The 25929-nt window shown below is 42.9% G+C and overlaps 1 pseudogene; it reads left to right on the forward strand.

Moving 5' to 3' along the window:
- The window catches only part of LOC109225085, a 136627-nt pseudogene extending 112766 nt beyond the window's left edge, over window positions 1-23861 (forward strand).

Below are 25929 nucleotides of genomic sequence, written 5' to 3' on the forward strand. Positions count from 1 at the left end.
GCTTTACATGGAATGGGCTCTTATTCTTATGAGCCTAGGAAACTCTCTTTGGATATTGAAAATAGAAAGACCCCTCCAACAAAGCCTTCAATTGAGGAACCCCCGGTGTTGGAGTTGAAGCCATTAACTCCACACCTCAGGTATGAATTCTTGGGCTCTAATTCAACTTTACCAGTTATTCTTTCCTCTTGTCTTACTAACATGCAAGTAGATGCCACATTGGCGGTGCTCAAAAAGCGGAAAAAGGCAATTGGATGGACTCTAGCTGATATTCGGGGAATAAGCCCCGCATTTTGTATGTACAAGATTATTCTGAAAGATGATGCAAAACCCTCCTTGGAACATCAAAGGAGGCTGAACGAGGCTATGCAAGAAGTTATGAAAAAGGAGAGGTGATCAAGTGGTTAGATGCAGGCGTGGTGTATCCTATCTCTGACAGCACATGGACTTCACCGGTGCAATGTGTGCCAAAGAAGGGTAGTATGACCGTGGTGACCAATGCTAACAATGAACGTATTCCAACCCGGACAATGACCGAATGGAGGGTGTGCATGGACTACCGCAAGCTGAACATGGTGACCTACAAAGATCACTTCCCATTGCCTTTCCTTGACCAAATGCTAGATCGCCTTGCTGGGCGTGCCTTCTATTGTTTCTTGGACGGTTATTCAGGGTACAATCAAATTTTGATAGCTCCAGAGGATCAGGAGAAGAAAACCTTTACTTGTCCATACGGCACCTTTGCTTTCTCTCGGATGCCCTTTGGGTTGTGCAATGCACCGGCAACATTCCAACGATGTATGGTGGCCATTTTCACCGATATGGTGGAAGATATTTTGGAAGTGTTCGTGGACGACTTCAGTGTTGTGGGTGATTCATTCGACAAGTGTTTGATCAATTTGGATAGAGTGTTGGCGTGAAGACACCAATCTTGTGCTAAATTGGAAAAAATGCCACTTCATGGTTGAGGAGGGCATAGTTTTGGGTCATAAAATTTCAAAGAATGGTATTGAGGTTGACAAAGCCAAAATTGAGGTGATTTCAAGGCTTCCTTCCCCCACTTCTGTCAAGGGGGTTAGAAGTTTTCTTGGGCATGCGGGGTTCTACCGGCGGTTTATCAAGGACTTTTCGAAGGTAGTGAATCCTTTATGCAAGCTGCTAGAAAAGGATGCAAAGTTCGTGTTTGATGAGGGATGTATGCAAGTCTTTGAACTTCTCAAGCAAAAGTTGACCACCACCCCGATCATCACCGCACCCAACCGGAGCTTGCCTTTCGAGCTCATGTGCGACGTGAGTGATGTTGCAGTTGGGGCAATTTTGGGCAAAAGAGTGAACAAAATGTTTCATCCAGTGTACTATGAGAGCAAGACAATGAATGAGGCTCAAAGGAACTACACGGTGACTGAAAAAGAATTGTTGGCTATTGTGTTTGCAATGGAAAAATTTCGGCCATATCTTATGGGAGCCAAAGTCATAGTGCACACCGATCATGCAGCTCTTAGGTATTTGATGACAAAGAAAGACTCCAAAGCTAGACTGATGCGATGGGTTTTATTACTCCAAGAGTTTGATTTGGAAATTGTGGACCGGAAAGGTAGCGAAAACCAAGTGGCGGATCATTTGTCCCGCTTGGAGGAAGAAGGAAGGCCGTGTGATGGCCTAGAGATCAATGATGCATTTCCCGATGAGCAGCTACTTTCTCTGTCGATGAGTGATATGCCATGGTTTGCGGATATTGCTAATTACCTTGTGACCGGCATCATCCCGTGTGAGCTCTCTTCTAACCAAAGGAAGAAGCTCAAACGGGATAGTCTGGACTTCTATTGGGATGAGCCATACTTGTTCAAGATTTGCACCGACGGAGTGATCCGGAGGTGTGTACCTGAGGAGGAGCAATCTATCATTCTAGAGGCTTGTCATTCCTCCCCCTATGGTGGCCATCATGGAGGGGCAAGGACAGCTTCGAATGTTCTAAGTTGTGGATTTTATTTGCCAACTGTGTACAAAGATGTAAGTGATTTAGTGAAAAGGTGTGACCAATGTCAAAGAGCGGGCGATATTTCGAAGAAAGATGAGATGCCTTTAAACACCATTCTAGAAGTGGATATCTTTGATGTATGGGGTATCGATTTTATGGGCCCTTTGTAAGCTCGTGCAGAAACACCTACATTCTTGTAGCGGTTGATTATGTCTCAAAATGGGTCGAGGCTGTGCCTTTGCCCAACAATGAAGCTAGGAGTGTGATTGCATTTCTAAAGAAGAGCATTTTCACAAGGTTTGGCACTCCTCGTGCAATTATTAGTGATGGAGGATCGCATTTTTGCAATAGAGCTTTTGACACCTTGCTTCCTAAGCATGGTGTCAACTACAAAGTGTCTACTCCTTATCATCCCCAAGCAAGTGGCCAGGTTGAAGTGTCCAACAGGGAAAACAAGAATATTCTGTCTACAATAGTCAATGCAAATAGGACCAATTGGTGTAAGAAGCTTGATGATGCTCTATGGGCGTATAGGAATACTTACAAAACTCCGATTGGTATGTCTCCGTATCGGTTGGTGTTCGGGAAAGCATGCCATTTACCGGTTAAGTTAGAGCATAAGGCCATGTGGGCCTTGAGAAAGTTAAACCTTGATTGGGATGTGGCTGCAAATCTTCGGGTGGAGCAACTTAATGAACTTGATGAATTCCGTTTCCATGCCTACTCCGGTTCGTCCTTGTACAAGGACAAGATGAAATACCTTCATGACAAATATGCTCGTGGCAAGGAGTTTAGAGTAGATGATTTGGTGCTCTTGTTCAACTCTCGGTTACGGTTGTTTCCGGGAAAGCTAAAGTCAAAGTGGAGCAGACCATTTGAAGTAGTGTGTGTGACCCCGTTTGGTGCCCTTGATTTAAAGAACAAAAGCGGGGAAGTTTTTAGAGTGAACGGGCATAGGGTCAAGCATTATCTTGGAAAAATTGATGACAGCCACGTGGTGGCACTCCTTCATTTCAAATGATGTGATGGTAACTTGAGTCGTGCCGCGACGTTAAATCAGGCGCTTCTTGGGAGGCAACCCATGTGTTTTTCTTCTTGTTTTTATTTTGATTTTCATTGTAGTGTAGGATTGATTTTTGGGCTGACTGGTTTTTGAGATGTTACAGGGTTGTGTTGATGCAGTGCAAGACATAGTGGAAAAATACACAGGTCTATGAAGTTGCCAGTGCGTCCGCACTACATTCTGTGCGGACCGCACTGGTATAGGGTAAAGTATGACCTCTCTGAAGTTTTCCACTGCAGCCGCACTACATTTTGTGCGGTCCGCGGTGGACCACTGCGGCCGTAGTCCATTTTGTGCGGACCGCAATGGGTTGCTTGGTTGAACTTGAATAAAATAGTGTAGTGCGGACCGCGGTCCACTTTGTGCGGTCCGCACTGGTTGGTAAGACTGGGCCCCGGGGCTTTTTCTATAAATAGCCCCTAAGGCCCTACGTTCAAACTTTTCGATCCTTTAATTCTTAGACTCTCAAAAACACTGTTCATCTTGCCTGCTACTCGTAATTCTTGCTTGGACTTGTTGATCTTTTTCCCATCTCACATCTGGTACATTAATAGCAATTTAACTGCTTTAAATTTGTTATTTTCTTTTTCTTTTTGTTTTTCCTAGCTTTTATTTTTCTTCCTCCCGTATTTTCTTCATTGTTTAGGTTAGGTTAATTAAATTCTTGATTCATGTATCCTTAGTTAGTTGAATGCACTGGGCAATCACTTAGGGACATTAATTAGGTGCAAAAATGAGCTAAAAAATCGAAAATTTCATACCCTAACTTAGTGCCACAACTGGGCACTCAGTGCGGACCGCAGTCGTTTTTGTGCGGTCCGCGGTGCCCCTGTGCGGTCCGCACTACCATTCTGTGCGGACCGCATTGATGAAATTCTGGGAAGCTAAACTTTGGGCAGTGCGGCCGCACTACATTTTGTGCGGGCCGCACTGGCCCCTGTGCGGCTGCACTACCATTTTGTGCGGTCCGCACTGCCAAGATACAGAGGGTGGGTAGTCTAAACCCCACCCCAGTGCGGACCGCATGACCATTTTGTGCGGACCGCACTGACCCCTGTGCGGCCGCACACCATTTTGTGCGGTCCGCACTGGGTGCTTTCTGCAACATTTCTGCAACTTCTCCCTTCTGCAATTTTTTCTGCAATTCTGCTTCTTAACTGATTACACTGAGACTAACAAGCTGATTGAATTATGATTGCCGACAATGGTGAAACAACGGGCTAAAGGTTCTAAACAACCAGGCAGAGGTGAATCCTCCCGGGGAGGGAAGCAGAAAATGATAAAACTCACTACCCAAGTCCGGGAAAATACAAAAAAGACAAGAAAGATAATAAAAGCCGCTGACAGAGCAATTGACATGTCGGGGAGTGAGTACGAGCCTTCCCGGGAGATTTCCTCCGACTCTGTCCCAACACACATCCCTGACTGGCCGGAGAGGTTTAGATTGAGAGACACACCTCCAACATCACCCGCTGTCCAAGCATCAGTGAACATTTCTTCCGGGTCGTCTGAGGGCTCCGGTGAAGGTAGTGGGGAATACTCCACCTCTCCCACAACTTCATTATCTGGAGAGGGTGCAGTAGGTGCTGAGGAGGATGAGGAGGAAGTAGGGGAAGAAGAAGAAGTAGGAGAAGGAGGAGAACCAAAGGTGGGGGGCATTGCTAGAACGAGAAAGCCGGAGGTTTGGCAAGATAGATTTGTTAGTGAGGTGGCGTACCACAAATTTCGGGAATGGTGGCCAGTGAGGAAGTTTATCCCGGAGAGGAGCTTCGTAGATAGAGACTTGCTACCTCACAACCCCAATATGAGGAGGCAGTTTAGGGAGAGAATTGACTGGGGGCACTTCTTGTCTGATTGTATGGATGCCAATGAGCACTTGGTCAAAGAATTGTACACCAACGTTGCCCACATCAAAAAGGGTACAAAGGTGACCAAGGTGCGGAACTTGAAGGTGTTATTTGATGGGAAGACGATAAATGATTACCTTGGCTTCGATGAGGAGGATGAGTCCCTATACATGGCAAAGATGGAAATGGGTGAAGAGGTCCGTCCCTGGCTAGCACAATNAAGGTTCAGAGAGCTATTTTTCAAGGCCAAAGCCCTAGTGCGGACCGCGGTCCATTTTGTGCGGTCCGCACTAACCCCGCAGGGGCATTTTTGTCCAGATTTTTTAGCCTAGTATAAATAGCTTCTTTTTCCGTTTTTAGGGTATCAGATATTGTAATTAAGGAGCTGCGCTCGTGGGTTCGACTTTCTAAGCCATTTTGGGCAATTTATCTACTTTTCGTCATTGAATCTTGTTATTTAACTTAGTGATTAATTAATATGAGATTATCTTCATCTATTTCTTGCTTTTCTTCTTTAATTATGAGTAGCTAGACCCATAAGCTAGGGTTGTGGCTCAACCCTAGTGTGGGTAATTGATGGGTCTTGTAATTTAGGGCTAAATTGACTATGGGTGTTTGTTATTTGGGCCAATTTCATGGTAAATTTCTGAATTAGTGGTTGCAAACACTAGTTTGTATTGAGTTGACTTGAGCTCTTCTTGAGAAAGAGAGCCTAAGTCTCCGAAATTGGTCCAACAATGAATTGGGGCGTACTCAAGAGATTGATAGCCCCAATTAAAGGGTTAAACCTCGAGAGAGTAATACCCGAATTGAACCCTAGTTGCTTGTGCAAATTTGCATACCCAATTGGTCTTGAGAAAGCCAATTCGGGCAAAATCACTCGAACCACCGAGAGGTGTAGAGTGGGTAAAGTCGTGCAACGGTTATAACATACTCCCCAAACATGTCAAACGTGCCTTAGATTCAAGTACCCGTCAATTGACCACCTAGGCGGTAGTCACTACCCTAGTGCCTTTTAAACCTATTTGAACAACTCATAGCATTATAACTCTTAGCATAATTTAGTTGCAATTACCATTTGTAGTTTGATAATAGTAGAAGTAAACAAAAACCCCAAAAATGAATAGAAGTGTAATTAAGAACACATACACAATTCTACACTAGATAGATACTCGATTCCAAATTCTAGCTCTCTGTGGATTCGATCCCGACCCTAAATCGGGTAAAAGCTGCTCCGACCCTCTCTCGCTACTTAAATAGTAGTGCGGAGTAGGCCGCGATCACTTTTTGGCGCCGTTGCCGGGGAGCTAACGGTTTTGGCTATCTATTTAGTTAGATTTGTGTTTTGTTCTTCTTTCCTTCTTGTTACTAATTTGTGTGTGTCAATACTTCAGGTACCAAAATGGCTTTAAATGCTAATGACCCTCTTGGAAATGTGAATGCGGGGGAGGAGGTAGATGACATTGGAGAAGAAGAGGTGCCTCTTGTACCTCAAGGACAACGTAGTGGCCGCCAGGCCAATGCAAATGACAATATTCCAGACCCTCCTCCGTCACCTCCAAGAGTGGTTCCTAGAGTTCTTCCCAACCAAGGCTATGCGAGTGCTATTGTTCCGCCCTGGATTCGGGCGGGTAATTTTCAAATAACAAACGTGATGCTGACATTGTTGGAGCAGCGCGGGTACTTCATGGGTGCTCCCACTCAAAATGCCTACAAACATCTCAAGGGTTCGTGGATACGTGTTGGGGGAGCAAGCAAACTAATGTGTTCGAGGATGCACTTTGATTGAGGCTTTTCCCTTTCTCACTTAGGGGGAAAGCATTGGACTGGCTTGAGCGACTTCCTAACCATTCCATCATAACTTGGGATGAGTTGGCGGATAAGTTTATTGCCAAATTCTTCTCACCGGGACACATGGCAGCACTGAGGGATGAGATCTTAGCCTTCAAGTAGGAGCCTACTGAACCATTGCACGAGATTTGGGAGCGATACAGAACTATGGTGAAAGAATGCCCCAATAATGATATGACAGAGGCGATGATACAGCAAACATTCTATTGGGGCATCAATACAACGAATCAATGCATAGTGAACCAATTGGCTGGGGGTAATTTCATGAAGCTGCCTTATGATGAAGCTTGTGAGATTCTTGATGAAATGGCTGACACATCCTCCGCTTGGCAAAGTAGAGCCAATGTGCCTCAGGGTGACCCCACGGTTACTCATTTGCACAAAGAACTACATGACCATGGACAGGCTATAGCAGAACTTACAACAACAATGAACCAATTAGCAAAGGCACAGTTGCAACAAGTTCAGAATCCTCGCCAAGTGAATGCTATGGAGGGTGTTAACATGCTAGTGAACCAAAGAAGGCGAAGAGGTCAACAGAACCAAGGGAATTCGGATCAATTTGACAATGATGGTAATGGATTTCAAGATGATGGCTATGATGAGCAAAATGAAGAGGTGCAATATGTGAATAATTACCAAGGCCAAAGAGGCAATTCTTCCAACCAACAACAACAATGGCGATCCCAGGGCAATTGGGGTAACCAACAACAAGGCAACAATAATTGGAACAATCAACATCAAGGGAACAACAATTGGGGAAATCAAAATAACAACCGCAACAATCAAGGAAACTGGGGCAACAACAACAATTGGGGTGGAAACAACAACAACCAAGGTGGGTGGAACAATAACCAAGGAAATCAGGGGCAAGGCTTTCAAAGGCCCCCAATGTACCAACAACCGAGCAATCCACCACCTTTTCCATCCCAGGGTCCTAGTTCATCCAACAATGAAATGGGTAGAATTGAAATGATGTTCGAACAAATGATGAAAAAGAATGTGGATTCCGATGCGCAATTGGCTTCTCACAATACTTCAATTAGGAATTTGGAGGTGCAACTAGGTCAAATCTCTCAGTCCTTGAATACACGCCCTAAGGGTGCTCTACCAAGTGATACGGTAGTGAACCCAAAGGGTGGGAACAACCATGTTATGGCGGTAACTACAAGGAGTGGAAGAGGCGGTGATGTGAATGCCTCCAAACAAAAGCAAATTTTGGGTGATGAAGTTGAGTTGCAAGAAGATGAAGTTCCTTTGGTGGTTGAGAATGTGGTTGATGAAAATGTGAATGAAGAAGTGAGGATTGATATTCAAGATGCCGAGGTGGAAATGCAAAATGACGTGAACCCGTCTAGGGAACACGTAATTGACATGCCGGAGCCGGTTGTGCCAAAAGCCAAGGCACCCTTGCCTAGGCCACCTCCCCCTTATCCTCAGAGGCTAGCCAAGCAGAAAAATGAGAATCAATTCAAAAAGTTCATTGACATGATGAAGAGCTTATCCATCAACGTACCTTTGGTGGAGGCTTTGGAGCAAATGCCTGGTTATGCTAAATTCATGAAAGATTTGGTTACAAAGAAAAGATCAATGGACTGTGAAACTATCAAGATGACCCACCAAGTTAGTGCTATAGTACATTCAATGGCTCCGAAATTAGAGGATCCCGGTGCTTTCACTATCCCCTGCACTATAGGGAGTGCAGACTTTGCTAAAGCTTTATGTGATCTTGGGGCAAGCATCAACTTAATGCCCTACTCAGTTTTCAAGACTTTGGGTATTGGGCCACCGAGGCCAACTTCCATGCGATTGCAAATGGCAGAAAGATCAATGAAGCGACCATTGGGTATTGTTAATGATGTGCTCGTCCGGGTGGATAAATTTATCTTGCCAGCTGATTTTGTGATCTTGGATTGTGAGGTAGATTATGAGGTCCCGATCATATTAGGGAGACCTTTCCTTGCTACGGGGAAGGCTCTAGTGGATGTGGAAGCAGGGGAACTCACTTTCAGGGTGGGTGATGAAAAGGTCATTTTTCATGTGTGCAAGTCAATGAAGCAGCCCAATTGTACCGAAGTGTGCTCATTTGTGGATCTAGTCACGGTTGTGATAATTGATGACACTAGTGCAATGATCAATGTTGAGGACCCTTTGGAGGCCGTATTGTTGAATCTTGATGCCAATGATGATGCGGGCCGAGTGGAGTGTGTAATGCTTTACATGGAATGGGCTCTTACTCTTATGAGCCTAGGAAACTCTCTTTGGATCTTGAAAACAGAAAGACGCCTCCAACAAAGCCTTCAATTGAGGAACCCCTGGTGTTGGAGTTAAAGCCATTACCTCCCCACCTCAGGTATGAATTCATGGGCTCTAATTCAACTTTACCAGTTATTCTTTCCTCTTGTCTTACTAACATGCAGGTAGATGCCACATTGGCAGTGCTCAAAAAGCGGAAAAAGGCAATTGGATGGACTCTAGCTGATATTCGGGGAATAAGCCCCGCATTCTGTATACACAAGATTATTCTGGAAGATGATGCAAAACCCTCCTTGGAACATCAAAGGAGGTTAAACGAGGCAATGCAAGAAGTTGTGAAAAAAGAGGTGATCAAGTGGTTAGATGTCGGTGTGGTGTATCCTATCTCTGGCAGCTCATGGACTTCTTCGGTGCAATGTGTGCCGAAGAAGGGTGGTATGACCGTGGTGACCAATGCTAATAATGAACTTATTCCAACCCGGACAGTGATCGGATGGAGGGTGTGCATGGACTACCGCAAGCTGAACAAGGTGACCCGCAAGGATCCCTTCCCATTGCCTTTCCTGGACCAGATGCTTGATCGCCTTGCTGGGCGTGCCTTCTATTTTTTCTTGGATGGTTATTCAAGGTACAATTAAATTTTGATAGCTCCCGAGGATCAAGAAAAGACAACCTTTACTTGTCCATATGGAACCTTTGCTTTTTCTCGGATGCCCTTTGGGTTGTGTAATGCATCGGCAACATTCCAACGGTGTATGATGGCTATTTTCTCTGATATGGTGGAAGATATTTTGGAGGTGTTCATGGACGACATCAGTGTTGTGGGTGATTCATTCGAGTTTGAACAATTTGGATAGAGTGTTGTCCCGGTGTGAAGACACCAATCTTGTGCTAAATTGGGAAAAATGCCACTTCATGGTTGAGGAGGGCATAGTTTTGGGTCATAAAATTTCAAAGAATGGTATTGAGGTCGACAAAGCCAAAATTGAGGTGATTTAAAGACTTCCTCCCCCACTTCTGTCAAGGGGGTTAGGAGTTTTCTTGGGCATGCGGGGTTCTACCGGCGATTTATCAAGGACTTTTCGAAGGTAGTGAATCCTCTTTGCAAGTTGCTAGAAAAGGATACAAAGTTTGTGTTTGATGAGAGATGTATGCAAGCCTTTGAACTTCTCAAGCATAAGTTGACCACCACCCCGATCATTACCGCACCCAATTGGATCTTACCTTTCGAGCTCATGTGCGACGCGAGTGATGTTGCGGTTGGGGCAGTTTCGGGTCAAAGAGTGAACAAAATGTTTCATCCAGTGTACTATGCGAGCAAGACGATGAACGAGGCTCAAAGGAACTACACGGTGACTGAGAAGGAATTGTTGGCTATTGTGTTCGCCATGGAAAAATTTCGGCCATATCTTATGGGGGCCAAAGTCATAGTGCACACCGATCATGCAGCTCTTAGATATTTGATGACAAAGAAAGATTCCAAAGCTAGACTAATGAGATGGGTCTTATTACTTCAAGAGTTTGATTTGGAGATAGTGGACCGGAAAGGTAGCGAAAACCAAGTGGCGGATCATCTGTCTCGCTTGGAGGAGGAAGGAAGGTCGTGTGATGGCCTAGAGATCAATGATGCATTTCCCGATGAACAGCTACTTTTTGTGTCGATGAGTGATATGCCATGGTTTGCGGATATTGCTAATTTCCTTGTGACTGGCATCATCCCGTGTGAGCTCTCTTCTAACCAAAGGAAGAAGCTCAAACGGGATAGTCTGGACTTCTATTGGGATGAGCCATACTTGTTCAAGATTTGCACCGACGGAGTGATCCGGAGGTGTGTATCTGAGGAGGAGCAATTTAGCATCCTAGAGGCTTGTCATTCCTCCCCCTATGGTGGCCATCATGGAGGGGCGAGGACAGCTTCAAAAGTTCTGAGTTGTGGTTTTTATTGGCCAACCTTGTTCAAAGATGCAAGTGATCTAGTAAAAAGGTGTGATCAATGTCAAAGAGCAGGTGTATTTCCAAGAAAGATGAGATGCCTCTAAACACCATTCTCGAAGTGGATATCTTTGATGTATTGGGTATCGATTTTGTGGGCCCATTCGTAAGCTCGTGCGGAAACACCTACATTCTTGTAGCGGTTGATTATGTCTCAAAATGGGTTAAGGCGGTGGCATTGCCCAACAATGAAGCTAGGAGTGTGGTGGCATTTCTAAAGAAGAGCATTTTCACAAGGTTTGGCACCCCTCGGGCAATTATTAGTGATAGAGGATCGCATTTTTGTAATAGAGCTTTTGATGCCTTAATTTCCAAGTATGGTGTCAACCACAAAGTGTCTACGCCTTATCATCCTCAAGCAAGTAGCCAGGTTGAAGTGTCTAACAGGGAGATCAAGAGCATTTTGTCCAAAACCGTCAATGCCAATAGGACCGATTGGTCTAAAAAGTTTGATGATGCTCTATGGGCTTACCGGACCGCTTACAAGACTCCAATTGGTATGTCGCCGTACCGGTTGGTGTTTGGGAAAGCATGTCATCTACCAGTAGAGTTAGAGCATAAGGCCATGTGGGCCTTGAAGAAGTTGAATCTTGATTTAGCTGCTAATCTTCGGGTGGAGCAACTCAATGAGCTTGATGAATTTAGGTTCCATGCCTACTCTAGTTCGTCCCTGTATAAGGATAAAATGAAATACCTTCATGACAAATATACTCGGGGCAAGGAGTTCAAGGTGGGAGATTTGGTTCTCTTATTCAATTCTCGACTAAGGTTGTTCCCGGGAAAGCTGAAGTCAAAGTGGAGCGGACCATTTGAAGTAGTGTGTGTGACCCCGTTTGGTGCTCTTGATTTAAAGAACAAAAGTGGGGAAGTTTTTAGAGTGAATGGGCATAGGGTCAAGCACTATTTGGGGAAGTTTGATGATAGCCATGTGGTGGCTCTTGTGCATTTCAAATGATTGGATGGTAACATGCGTCGTGCCGCGATGTTAAATCAGGCGCTTCTTGGGAGGCAACCCATGTGTTTTTCTTCTTGTTTTTATTTGATTTTCATTGTAGTGTAGGATTGATTTTTGGGCTAACTGGTTGTGAGATGTTACAGGATTGAGTTGATGCAGTGCAGGACATAGTGGAAAAAAATGCACAGGTCTCTGAAGTTTTCAGTGCAGCCGCAGTCCATTCTGTGCGGACCGCACTGAAGAAAATATGAAAATGCAACTCTCTAAAGTTTGCCACTCCGGACGCACTACATTTTGTGCGGTCCGCGGTGGACCTCTGCGACCGCAGTCCATTTTGTGCGGACCGCAGAGCGTTGCCTTCACAAGCTTGAACAAAACAGTGTAGTGCGGACCGCGGTCCATTTTGTGCGGTCCGCACTGGTTGGGGAGACTGGGCCCCAGGACACTTTCTATAAATAGGGCCTGAGGCCCTCCTTTTACCCTTTTCGAACCCTTGCATCTCAGACATAATAAAGCACTGTTCATCCTTCATATTGCTCGTAATTAATCATCTGGACTTGTTAATCCTCTTCCCATCTCATATCTGGTAACTAAATGTCAAGTTAATTACTTAATTTTTTGTTATTTTCTTTTTCTTTTTGTTTTTCTTAACTGTTATTTCTCTTCTTCCCGTAGTTCTTCATTAGGGTTGTTAATTTCTTGTTTAAAATAGGCTAGGTTAGTTAGATACACTGGTAACTCACTTACGGACACTAATTAGGTGCAAAATTGAGCTTAAAATCAAAATTTCATAAACCCTAACTTAGTGCCAAAACTGGGCACCCTGTGCGGACCGCAGTCGTTTTTGTGCGGTCCGCGGTGCCCTTGTGCGGTCTGCACTACCATTTTGTGCGGACCGCACTGATGAACTTCTGATTGCTGAACCTCAGGCACTGCAGCCGCACTACCATTTTGTGCGGTCCGCACTGCCAAGATACAGAGAGTGGGTAGTCTGAACCGCCTCTATGCGGACCGCAGTCGATTTTGTGAGGTCCGCGGTGACCCTAGTGCGGTCGCAGTTGATTTTGTGCGTCCGCACTGTGGGACTTCTGCAACCTGTCTGCAACTTTTCTTTCCTGTTTCTGCAATTATGCTTCTTAACTGATTACACTGAGACTAACAAGCTGATTGAATGATGATTGCAGACAATGGTGAGACAACGTGGTAAACAACCAGGCAGAGGAGAATCCTCTCGGGGAGGGAAGAAGAAAATGATAAAACTCACTCCCCAAGCTCGGGAAAATATTAAGAGGACAAGAAAACTGATAAAAGTCGCTGATAGAGCTGCTTCCCATTCCTCGAGGAGTGAGTATGATCCATCACGGGAAATTTCTTCAGACTCCGTGTCAGAATACATGGAAGACTGGCCGGAGAGGCCTAGGCTAAGAGACACTCCTCCACCATCACCCACTGCCCAAGCACCAACAGATGTTATTTCTGAGTCGTCTGAGGGCTCAGCAGCAGGTAGTGTGGAATACTCCACCTCTCCCACAGCTTCATTATCCGGAGAGGATGCAGTAGAAGGTGAGGAGGAAGTAGAGGGAGATGAGGAAGTAGCAGAAGGAGGTGAGCCTCAGGTGGGGGGCATTGCTAGAACCAGAAAGTCGGAGGTTTGGCAAGATAGATTTGTTAGCGAGGTGGAATATCATAAATTTCGGGGGGTGGTGGCCGGTGAGAAAGTTGATCCCGAAGCGAAGTTTTATTGATAAAGACCTGTTACCTCACAATCCCAATGTACTGAGGCAGTTTAGGACAAGAGTGGGCTAGGACCATTTTCTAGATAAGTGTATGGATGCCAACGAACACCTGGTCAAAGAATTTTACTGCAATGTAGCCCACATCAAAAAGGGCTCCAAAGTGACCAAGGTTCGGAATCTGACAGTGTTATTTGATAGGAAGTACATCAACGAATACCTTGGCTTTAATGAGGAGGACGAGACCCTTTACATGGCGAAGATGGAAATGGGAGAGGAGGTTCGTCCATGGTTGGCACAATACCTGGCAATCCCAGGTACCACCCCTGACTGGTTGACTGCTGGAGTCAAAATTCTGAGGCGGAGTTTAAACTTTGAGGCACGGGGGTGGGAGACCTTTGTATGTAGTAGGTTGGACCCCACGACTCACGACAACACCCTTCCTCTTCACCGGGCTATTTTGGTAGCTTCGATCATGGCGGGGTACCCAATCAATGTGGGGAATGTGATGTCAAGGATTATCTCAATTGTGGGTGCCGAGCATGACAGAAACTATCCGTTCCCCAGTACCCTCACTATGTACTTCCGGGACTTGAAGCTGGAAAAGAGGCCCTTCAACATCAGAGTCAAGGCGAAGGCCCCTTTTTCCTGGTACAGCATGCAGGGGGATGACAACCCCAAGAGCAAGAACTTCAAAGGTACAGCTACTACTCCAACTGGCCAGTCTGAAGAGCCAGTTGTGGTAGTGGCTCCTGCTGAGCCTACCTCCACTCCCATAAATATCCCTCTCGGTCCATCCACATCCACAGCCACTCCTGCTGGTCCATCCACCTCAGCAGGCCCAGAAATTCCATCTTCCTGGGCCCATCCCATTACTGCCCACCGATTGAGCCAGGCACTTCTGAGTATCAACAACTAGATGCAGACTGCCTCATCCAAGTTGTCCATCTTGACCACCAGTGTAGAGGCTCAGTCGGCACCTCCAGCTCCACAGGTTCCACAGTCGATAGAGGATGCTCTCAAGGAGATACTTGACAACCAGAAGAAAATCCTCGACAACCAGAAGGTGCTCAGTACAGCAGTTGATTCACATGTCAAGGCTCTCAAGGAGCTTGCTAAGGAGTACAAGAAGCTGGGGAAGACACGGGCCTCCAAGGAGTCCGTGAAGGAGCTGAGAGCGGATGTTGACAGAATGAAGGCAGATCACCTGCCTTTAGACTTATTGCTCCAGGACCCAGCACCAGCAGTTCATCCACAGTCGGAGAAGTCACAGAGGCCTCTCAAGAGGAAGAGGATGATTTCTAGAGCTGACGATGCAGTCATCCAGCTGGCAGACCCACAGGAGACATCCTCCAGTCAGCCACAGAGTGCACTACCTCAGGAGCCTGTCCAGGTCCAGGTCCAGGTCCCAGTAGCAGAGCAGCAGGCCACAGGGAACCAGTCTGAGGTTCCCGAGCATAGAGAGGACCTAGGGACCACACATGAGCAGACAAACAGGCCATAGAGAGTTTTCTTATATCCTTATTCCTCTCTCTTTTTGATGCTTTATTTAGATTAGTTGGCATTGGGGACAATGCCAGCTTTCATTTGAGGGGGTAGGCCTACATTTTGGATGATTGTATATATTTAACAATTTTTATGCTTTCTTGATTTTTCATCTTTGGTTTGTATATATTTTTAACATTTAGCTACATTTCTCGCACTTTTATTTTACTTTGGGTCTGTATATAAAGTTATGTTACATTGTAGATATTCATCCCATCTATTGTATATTCGACAAATTCCCTCTTGTATATATTCATTTTACTTTCCGCAAATTTTTTGTTTTTTAGCTTCTTAGTTGTGATTCGTAGCTTCTTGTTTTAAAATTTGCAATAAGCCTTTGGTTTTCTTAATGTCACGGTTCTTTCCAAAGGTAGAGTGTTGTGTGAACCGGGTGGCTCTTCCCAATGATAGATGGCGTGACAACCTTCTTAAGGGTTTGAGTCCGTTTTTTTTTTATTTTTAGTAGTTAATAGTTAAGGGTACCTGGAGCAAAGCTTCACTTGGGCCTAGCACATTTGCCTTTGATCTTATGATCAAAAACAATTTGTTGTGTTTAGGATGGTGAAAGTCGTGACCTTGAGACTCTTGTGTTGGCCGATATTCATCAAGTGGTTTTTCGGGACCATTGTGAGCTTAAATCTTATCTAAGGTCGTTGTGGGTCCCCGAGTGTCTTTAGCAATCCCATAGCTTGTGTGGTGAGTAATCGTATTGCAAGTCCATGTCCCGAGCCATTGGTCTAGAACTTGCCCTGAATGTTTGTTGAGGTCAAATCCTAAGTGAATTTTGACTTGAGACATGATTATAGGTTCTCCTTGGTCCAAATGATAGCTTGAACACTTCCATAACCTACCAATGATAAGATCCCTAGTCAACCCTTTTGAGCCTTAGACCTTTTTCCTTCAAGAACCATGATACAAGCCTATACCCATTTTAAAAGATACCCTCTCTTGGCACCCGATCTTTCCTTTAGCACATGAAAAAAGTATAAGTTTGGGGGGAGAGATGAGGATTGCAACAAAGTGGTAAAAAGGCACAAAAATGAAGAAAAGGAAAGGCAATGAAAAAGAAAGAAAAGCAAAAAGACAAAAAAGAAAGTTCAATGTGAAAAAGAATAAAAAAGGATCCAAAGAAAAGCAAAGAATGAAAGGTGTGGAAAGTTGAAAAAGGAGAAAAGGTTTGAAATGCATAAGAAAGAGTGACAATATGTCTCTCTAACCCCTTAGAAATAAGTGAAATGACTCAAAGAGTCAAGTGAATGGATGCCAAATGAATCAAAAGAAGTGCTTAAGGGAAGATGGAACCTACTTAGACCAAATCATTTCCTACCCTGAACCGAAAGCCTTCACAATGTCTCCACAAAAGCCCTATATAATCTTGAGTTGAATGAAGCTTACATTAGTGGATACTCACATAAGGGGCAAGCATATGGTACCTAGAGCCGGACTTGTGGCTTTTTCTTGAGAGAGATGAGTGAATTCCCATTATCCTCGTTCTGAGTGCCACTATCTTAAAGGTGAGGATTGCTTAGGGAGAGTTGAGGATGTGTGAGTTTGGGTTCCACAATGACCGAAGTAATAGAAAAAAGTTCTTTGATGTGTTGAGTCAATTCCTGATGCTCTTGTGTCGCACTTGTATTGAGGGCAATTGTTAGTCCCAATTGATGCTAGATGAGGTTACTTTAGGACAGCTGAAAATTTCTTTGATGTTCCCTCAAGGGGTGGGTCTTATTTTGTTTGCTTGAGGACAAGCAAAAGATTAAGTTTGGGGGAGTTGATAACTAGGGATTTTGACGCATTTTATACTCTTTCTTGCTTATGCTTTGATTAGAAATTCATACAAAATAGTCCCAAACGGCTCACAAGTTGTGCTTGATTGTACGTTTGATCATCAAAGTGACAAGACGTCAAAGATCAGCTCAAAAGGAGTGAAACTTGCACAAGTGCCAAAGACAAGACAAGCTCAGGCAAAACAGGCCCAGTGCGGCCGCACACCACTTTGTGCGGTCCGCACTAGGAGATTCAGATAGGCTAATTTCCAGGCTAAGAGGCAGTGCGGCCACACTAGGTTTTGTGTGGCCCGCACTGAAGGCAATGCGGCCGCACTCGATTTAGTGCGGTCCGCAGAGCCAAGAATCAGAGAAGTTGCAATTTGGAGTTTTCAAGCCAATGCGGTCCACAGTCCATTTTACGCGGACCGCACTAGAAGCCTCCGCGGCCGCAGTCCATTCTTTGCGGTCCGTGATGCTAAGGTTCAGAGAGCTATTTTTCAAGGCCAAAGCCCTAGTGCGGACCGCGGTCCATTTTGTGCGGTCCGCACTAACCCCGCAGGGGCATTTTTGTCCAGATTTTTTAGCCTAGTATAAATAACTTTTTTCCATTTTTATGGTATCATATATTGTAATTAAGGAGCTGCGCTCGTGGGTTCGACTTTCTAAGCGATTTTGGGCAATTTTATCTACTTTTCATCATTGGATCTTGTTATTTAACTTAGTGATTAATTAATATGAGATTATCTTCATCTATTTCTTGCTTTTCTTCTTTAATTATGAGTAGCTAGACCCATAAGTTAGGGTTGTGGCTCAACCCTAGTGTGGGTAATTGATGGGTCTTGTAATTTAGGGCTAAATTGACTATGGGTGTTTGTTATTTGGGCCAATTTCATGGTAAATTTCTGAATTAGTGGTTGCAAACACTAGTTTGTGTTGAGTTGACTTGAGCTCTTCTTGAGAAAGAGAGCCTAAGTCACCGAAATTGGTCCAACAATGAATTGGGGCGTACTCAAAAGATTGATAGCCCCAATTAAAGGGTTAAACCTCGAGAGAGTAATACCCGAATTGATTTTACTTATTTATGATAATATTTGAAGTGGGATATGTAAGTGTTTAATTATAAAATTAATTTTACATGATTTGATGCTTATTATCTACTTTTAGTTTAATTCAACTAACTTAAATAGACTCTTACTCTTGTACGATCATTCTGTTTGTTGACTTAGAGTAGTGACTTAATTATTTCATGTATTGCTTAATCTATGTGACTAAACAAGCATTATATCATGCGAAAGAAGAATATTATAACTTGACTAAGTAATTTCACGCCGCAATATGTTTCTCAAATGATCTTAATATTGGATTGTGTTTGTCACACTGTATTTTCTTAAAATATTTCAATATTGGACTGTATTTCTGTACATAAAAATTAGATGAAGAGATAGATACAATTGTTTCTAACTAACTTAACTAAATTGATGATCTTTACTGGTTTAGACTACATTTTAATTATTTTTTCACATGGTAATGTAATAATACATTTCAACATTTCAAAGATTTTTGCAATTCTTCCACGTCAATTGCTTTAAAATATTCTTTCTTAAGTATAATTTTTTTTTTAACAAATTTAATTTATTGTTTGTGCAAAAATAATTGGTTGAAGATATACGTGCAAAGCACGTACATAGAAACTAGTAGTATAAAACATGCAGTAAATGCACAAATTTTTACGTACCTACAACTTTGAAAGTTATTATTTAACGATACTAATATAACCTTGTATTATAAATATTTCAAAACTAGATCTCAAAATAATAAATGAAATGAAGTTAATAAACTAAAACATTAAACTCATAATAGAGACTTTAAGTTCGAGTTCCGGGGTTTGAAATTGTTTACATGCCAATAAACAATTGTTGAGATCCAATGAGTAGTCCAATCTATTCTTGGGTCAAAAATTGCAGTGGAAGATAAGTTGTAGACCTACTAATATCATGCTGAGTTTCTGGCCACAAAAAATAAACTGACTATTCACAAATGAAAGAAAGAAACGTAACTTTGAATTGGCAAAGAAAACTGCAGTAGGTTTCTTGTGGTTTCAACATAAAACATATTCCTTGTACGTTTAAAACTGTTTTGTAGCCAATATTTGACTGAACAGGTTCACCTTTGACCTCATGGCTCATGCAAATCACTTCTTACACTTTTCCTTGTGTTTTCCAACACATTATGGTAAATTTTTATCGCATATTTTCTCTATAGTTGAACTATTTCTATACATGAGTTTCAGAAAGTGTAACTCAGGGACTAATGTAACTAACTATTTGCTTATTTTTACTTTTTTTTTTTCCTCCATTATGCTTGCTAATTAGATTAATTGAACTCTTTTCTATCTATTTCAAATCCACAACTTTTTTCTATGCAGTGAGAAATCACCTCATCTATCCTTAGGAGGATTGCGGTAAGTTTTCGTACCGAGCTACTTGGATATGTCCGGTTAATTAATCATGTGCGACAAAATGAAATGGATTTGAAATAGAGTGGAATGGACACATCAAATTCATAAAACTGATATTAAATATATAATTTTAAAATTCTGAGGTTAGTTGATTGACTGATTTTGCCTATATCGTTGAATAGAAAGCCACATCATTGTGGAGTCGTCATTATTGATTTTAGGTTTTTGTTGAACATTATTCTCTGGAAACTTTGGCCAAGCTTGTAAAATCAGTTTATTTGAGAAGCGCTTTTGGTGAGAAGCAATTTGTGTTTGGCTAATTAATTTAAAAATACTTTTGAGCAGTAATTTGTGTTTGGTCAAGCTTTTGAAAACTGCTTCTAAGCGTATTTTTCTCAAAAGTGTTTCTCAGAAAAGTGTTTTTCTAGAGAAGCTACTTTTTTCTGCTTCTCCTCAAAAATATTTTTTTCCTTTAAAAAGCTCAATCAAACACCTCAATTTTTGGCAAAAAGTACTTTTGACCAAAAAAAGTACTTTTGACCTAAAAAGAAAAGCTTGGCGGAACACGCTATAAGATAAACAAAGTAATGGGAACATAAGAGTTGACATTTGACAAACTAAGAGAATGTGGTGTTCGATAGAACAATATAAAAGAATTGGAAATGGCTATGTCATACAAAAAGGCCTTTCTTGTTTTGATTTGATTCTCCTATATATTCTTTATACGCTGGAATATCCTTCTTTTAAAAAAAAAAAGAAATTGTTTTGTGATTTTCTCTAATCATTGTTAATATTATACTATAACCCTTTAAAGCCCACTTCTGTAGGTTTGAAGGTAGTTGTGGGATGCCAAGTGACTCATACAATGTCAGCTTTTGTGTAATTATTGCCTTTTCACTTTTGTTAAAGCGATATAGTTTTATGGGCATTTTTGGCATCTCAATCATTTGAAGCCAACACCTTCTGAATCTGAGTCCGGAATCCAATTGTGATTTTTTGGACTTAAATTATCTTAATAAGTATAAAAAAATACCTTTCTATATATAACGTGAAAATACAAAACGCTATACCTTAACGGTAACTTTTGCCGTTAAGGTATAGCGTTTTGTATTTGCGCGCTATATAAACTGTCGATTTGACTGACAGCTATAGCGTTTTGCTTTTTTACGCTATATATATAGCGTATAAAAACAAAACGCTATACCCCTAATTAAATATTGCCCTTCGTCTTCTTCCCGACCAGAACTCTATCCCCCATTTTTTTTAACTCCACTGCTTATGGTCCCCCCCCCCCTTATCGTGTTTAAAAAAAAATTATGGGCCCCTCCCGTCACACAAAAGGTTAAAAACGTAGGTCCCACATCGTAGTAGAGCATCGTATTATTGTGGTTTAACTCCTTCGTCTTCAAATTTTCACACAAAATACTACATCGAGGTATTTCGATTTATTTTATGTCGAAACTTGTATAATAATGCATATTAGTTGATTGACTGTGTTTCCATGTCGTTTTGTATTTTATTTGCGAAACTAGTATGTTATATTTATCCGGACTTAGATATTAGTGTTCTAAAAAAATGTAAAATTGAGATTTAATTTTTTATGTTAATATCCGGATTTAGATATTAGTGTTTCCATGTCGTTTTGTGTTTTATTTGCGAACTAGTATGTTATATGTATTTTTGTGAATGTTATGTGATTAAAATGTATTTGTTGTTTATATTTAGTTTATTTATTAGCGTAGTAAAATGTAGAACCTTTTAGCGTAGTAAACTGTATAGTATTTTAGCGTAGAATCCCTGTAGTTTAAGTATTTCTTATACTGGTAGATGAAAATATATACTTTGTACAATTAAATAATCAAAATATTAAATTTGACACACATAATTATTCATGATAGTTTGGTGCTACTGGGCCTCAAATATCGAGCCTGGAACCCAATAGGTATATATATTTTGTACAATTAAATAATTAAAAATTAAGAATTTAAATTATAAAACAAACACACACAAAATTATCAAAATATTGAATTTGACACACATAAATATTCATGATAGTTTGGTGCTACTGGGTCTCAAATATCGAGCCTGGAACCCAATAGGTATATATATACTTTGTACAATTAAATAATAAACATACAATTAATGTTGTTTAATTTACAGTTGACGACATGGACGCGCCGCCTATACATCCTGGCCCTTACTCTCGTGAGCTATTAGTGCTTCAGGGCGATCATAGGTCCGCCCATATATGGGAGGGAGAGTTACTATCCCACACTCTCCGCACTAGGAGAGTGGACGACCTGAGGGATTTCGTGAGGCCCAGAGATCTCCACGAGCGTGTAGTCCGTCGCCTCCAGGATACGGGATTCTATAGGATTATTGAGATCGGGCGGATACAGGTTGAGTGGGCTTTGATCACAGCGTTGATTGAGCGGTGGCGACCGGAGACGCACACTTTTCACCTGCCCATTGGCGAGGCTACCATCACGCTGCAGGACGTGGAGGTTTTATATGGCCTGCCCGTTGATGGCATAGTCGTTTCACTGCTTATTGCTATGAGATCTATGTCGCATGATGATTATTTGGACATGCTGCAGCAGCTCACGGGTTTCAGGCCACAGGACGAGACTGCATCGTCGGGTGCCAGTCGACTGACTTTGACCCCTATGAGACAGTACCTGGAGGTACTCCACCCCGATATCACCGACGATACAGAGGGGATACATATTACCCGGTATACAAATTCAATACAAAAAAAATGTACATGGTAACCCAAAGAAAAATTAAACTTTACCACTTGTCTTGTGAATTATGTAAAGCAGGCGGTGATAAGTTTAAATCAAGAAAAACTCTTTCATCCAAAAACTGTCCGGCAAAAACTGCTCCAGAATAACCACCCGATGACTGGGGGTTATCCGGAACCTGTCCGGCAACCTCATTGTTGGGAACGTCTTCGACCTTGACGTACATATCCAACATTTTGATTACAAGAAATACCCGGTATTCATTCAGAGTCCTCAGAAAATCCCTCAAAGTTTCATCATCGTAGATGTTTAACTCCGATTAAAAAGCAGCCCCTTGCGGAGTGACAGAATACGGATATCTTCCGGTCACTTTATCTATTACTGAACGTTTCCTCACACTCATTTTTTTGCGTAACAACGATATCAATTTATCGTACTCCATTGTAAGTGGTAATTTAATATGACCCCTTGGAGATAAACTATACCTCACAGAGTTATTCTCCATCACAACCTCACCCCTCCAAATATAATGAAACTCTTATTCTATACTCTTCAGACATTACGAAAAAATGCTTGAGAATTTAACAAGAAGAAAAGATTGAACGGGAGTTAGAATTTTTTTGAATGAATTTTCCTAAAATCCTAATCACTTTATATAGGAAATGGCTAGCCCCCCCCGGGGGGGGGGGGGGGTTGAAATTTTTGATGTATAGCGTTCTTTAAATATACGCTATACACATTTGGATTATTGTTATGTCAGTTAACTTATTGGTGGGTCCATAATCAGGGGTATATCGTTTTGTTTTTATACGCTATATATATAGCGTAAAAAAAATGCTATAGCTGTCAGTCAAATCGTCAGTATATATAGCGTACAAATACAAAACGCTATACCTTAACGGCAAAAGTTATCGTTAAGGTATAGCGTTTTTGAATAAATCAATTAAAGAGAATGAAGGGGTAAATCTTAGCTAAGTATAATAAAATCTAGGACAAAAGGTATAAAATATGAACACAATGGGTAATATTTCTTGATCTCGTGAAAGTGATTGATCGAACGTTGAAAATGCAAATTTTTAATATGTAAAAGGTATTACAATCGGTGTTCTTAGCCTCCTCAGCCTCAAAAGCCCCCTTACAAGGTTAATATCCTACTATATATAAGGGACAACCCCCTTCTGAACCTTAAAGGACATATCATAGGGAATATTCGAGGGTATATTCCTAGTGCCCCCTGTTGGGCCTACACTACTGTAAAAGTCATACTTCCTCTGTTTGCTATCTGTCGTCCTCCACAGGACGTCGAGCTATGAAGATCTCGTCTTCTGTCATGTTTTTCAATAGTCGTGGTCGTCCAAATTTGGACTCATACAGTTAGTCCCTCTGCTTGTCAGGCTTGCAACTTGGTACATCCTTGATAAGCGGACACCACCCGCTCATATGGAGTAATTTGGTTTCACGAAGCGTTATGGCTTGGCCAACAATGGGAGGTTAGCGTGCTCAACAAGACCCTGGGTAGTGTATCTTATCGGTAAATGACGTCATTTCCACGTGTGTCATCATTATGCGTGTTTTCGAGACAGGGGCTGAAGGCTTGTCACTTCGATTTTGGTGCCATTCTGCAGCCTTCCGCTTCGATTCTGGCGCCACCCAATCCTATAAATAGGTAGAGGGTTTGTTTTTTCAAAAATGCTTAGGCATTTCGTCTCTAGTTATTCTTTCTCATTTCCCACGTGTTTGCTCCAACAATTTCTCTGCTTCCTCTTCTCCCATTCTTCATTCTTAGCTTCTCTGTTGTTTAACACACTTTCCGCCGAAGAGATGCCTAGAACACATCGATCTCGTAAGGGGGTTTCTGACGCCACTCCGTTCTCCGTGGCACTCCCCTCTTGGGCATGACGGTGGAGGAGCGGGACAGCTTTCCCACCGTGGAGGAGTTGCTGCCGAGAAACCCTATGTCTCGAAGCGACTTTCTTAAGGATCCTCCTCCTACTCCTATCCCTGTGTTCTCGGAGACTGAGCAAGTTCATATCGATGCTCTCCGTGCAAAATATAACATTCCCGCTCATGTTGATATGGTTCCAACGGGAAGGGACTTCATGGAAGTCCATAGGCCTGGGTACTGTGCTTTTTATGAGTACCCCTTCGTGATTGGTCATTCCTTCCCCCTTCTTCCGTTAGCGGAAGAATTCTATCGATTCTATCAGGTTTTCCCGGCATAACTTTCCCCGTACACGCTTAAAATACTCCTGTTGTTGACAAAATACGCGGAGTTGGCAGGGTACGAGGTTACCGTTCACCACCTTCTGCACTTGTTTTCACCCAGCTTTCATAAGGGTACTATGGTGCATTTGAGGCACCGTGGGATAAAAGGGCTGGTGGTTGGAACCGACGATCGAGCGAGTCATAATTTTGGCACAAGTACTTCTTCGTCAGAACTGCACACATCGTGTCTGACCCCGCTAGGTTCCTGGAGCGGTGGAACAGAAACCGTAAGTGCCGCCACTTGTTTTACTCTTTCTTTTCATTTCTTCTTCATTCACCTTAGTGTTTGTTTGCTTCTCGTTTGCAGCTATGGGACGTCCACCTCACCCTATTGTACGTATAAGGGATTGGGTAGCCCGTCTGCTTCCCCATGCAGCGAAGACTCGAGACTGGCCTGCTTTCGTGAACTTTGGGCCAAGAGTTTCATCTGGTAAGTGTCTTCCCCTGTATCACTCCTTGATTGTATATCATTTTCCATTAATACGACTTTTTACGATGACAGGTCGAGGAGCTTCTAAACGGAGCGCTCCAGTCCCTGCATTTCGGTAGGTTGTCGCTGATGCAGGAATGTAATTTACTTTGAGTGAGTCCGTCCGAGAGGGTCGTGCTCAACCGATACAGATGGGAGATCCTTCTCGTGATATGGTCGTGGGGGAAGAGGCCTCTTCTGTACCAATCCATCACCTTGTGGACGAATCCTCTAATGGGGACGAGTTGATACTGAGGAAAAGGAGGAGAGTGGAGCTTGGGAAAGATGTGGTCGTGGACACTGGTAAAAGAAGGACGGGTGCGTCGCAGACAGCGCCTGTGCCCACATTCATGGCCGATGCTATTTTGGCGGGGAGGTCTCCCCAAATGGAAGGGGTTTACCCAAGAGGTGGTTCTATGTGCTCCGCTGAGGGTGGCGCATCGTCTAACGTCGGAGGGGGCCTACGCATCGAAGGCGAAGGCTCGGGTTCGGATGTCGACCCAGGGGATGTTCGTGAGTTTTTAGAACGCCATACTCATGTGGAGGTCAGTGTAGAGGGTTCTGATCGGCATATAGTTGTCCCTGGGGACTACAACTTGTTGTCGAACTGTGATCAGGTGGCGTCTGTTTTAGCCCCTTTATGTGCTGCCCCCGAGAGCGAGGTGCTTAAAGCGATGAGCGTTATGGAGTTGTCTTGGAACGTCGCCGGCATGGCCTTGCGGGTAGATGTCTCTCTCTTCCTTTTCGTCGTTGGGTTTGCATTGTTATTTTCGACCTGTCTTTTTGTTTTAACTTTTTCTTATTGTGCCAGACCCTATCGTGGAGATTGAGCGCAAGCGCCGAGAAAGGAAGAGGACGGCCATCTACGGGAAGATGTCTTCTAAATATCAAGAATATCGCACCAAGCATCGTGCGATGGTCGACATCTACAATCAGGACCCTGACTTCCAACTGTTCCACGAAGGGATCAAACAGAGGGAGGATCAGTTGGCGTGCAAGGTCGA

Source organism: Nicotiana attenuata, chromosome 4, assembly GCF_001879085.1.
Source record: "Nicotiana attenuata strain UT chromosome 4, NIATTr2, whole genome shotgun sequence".
Taxonomy (NCBI): domain Eukaryota; kingdom Viridiplantae; phylum Streptophyta; class Magnoliopsida; order Solanales; family Solanaceae; genus Nicotiana; species Nicotiana attenuata.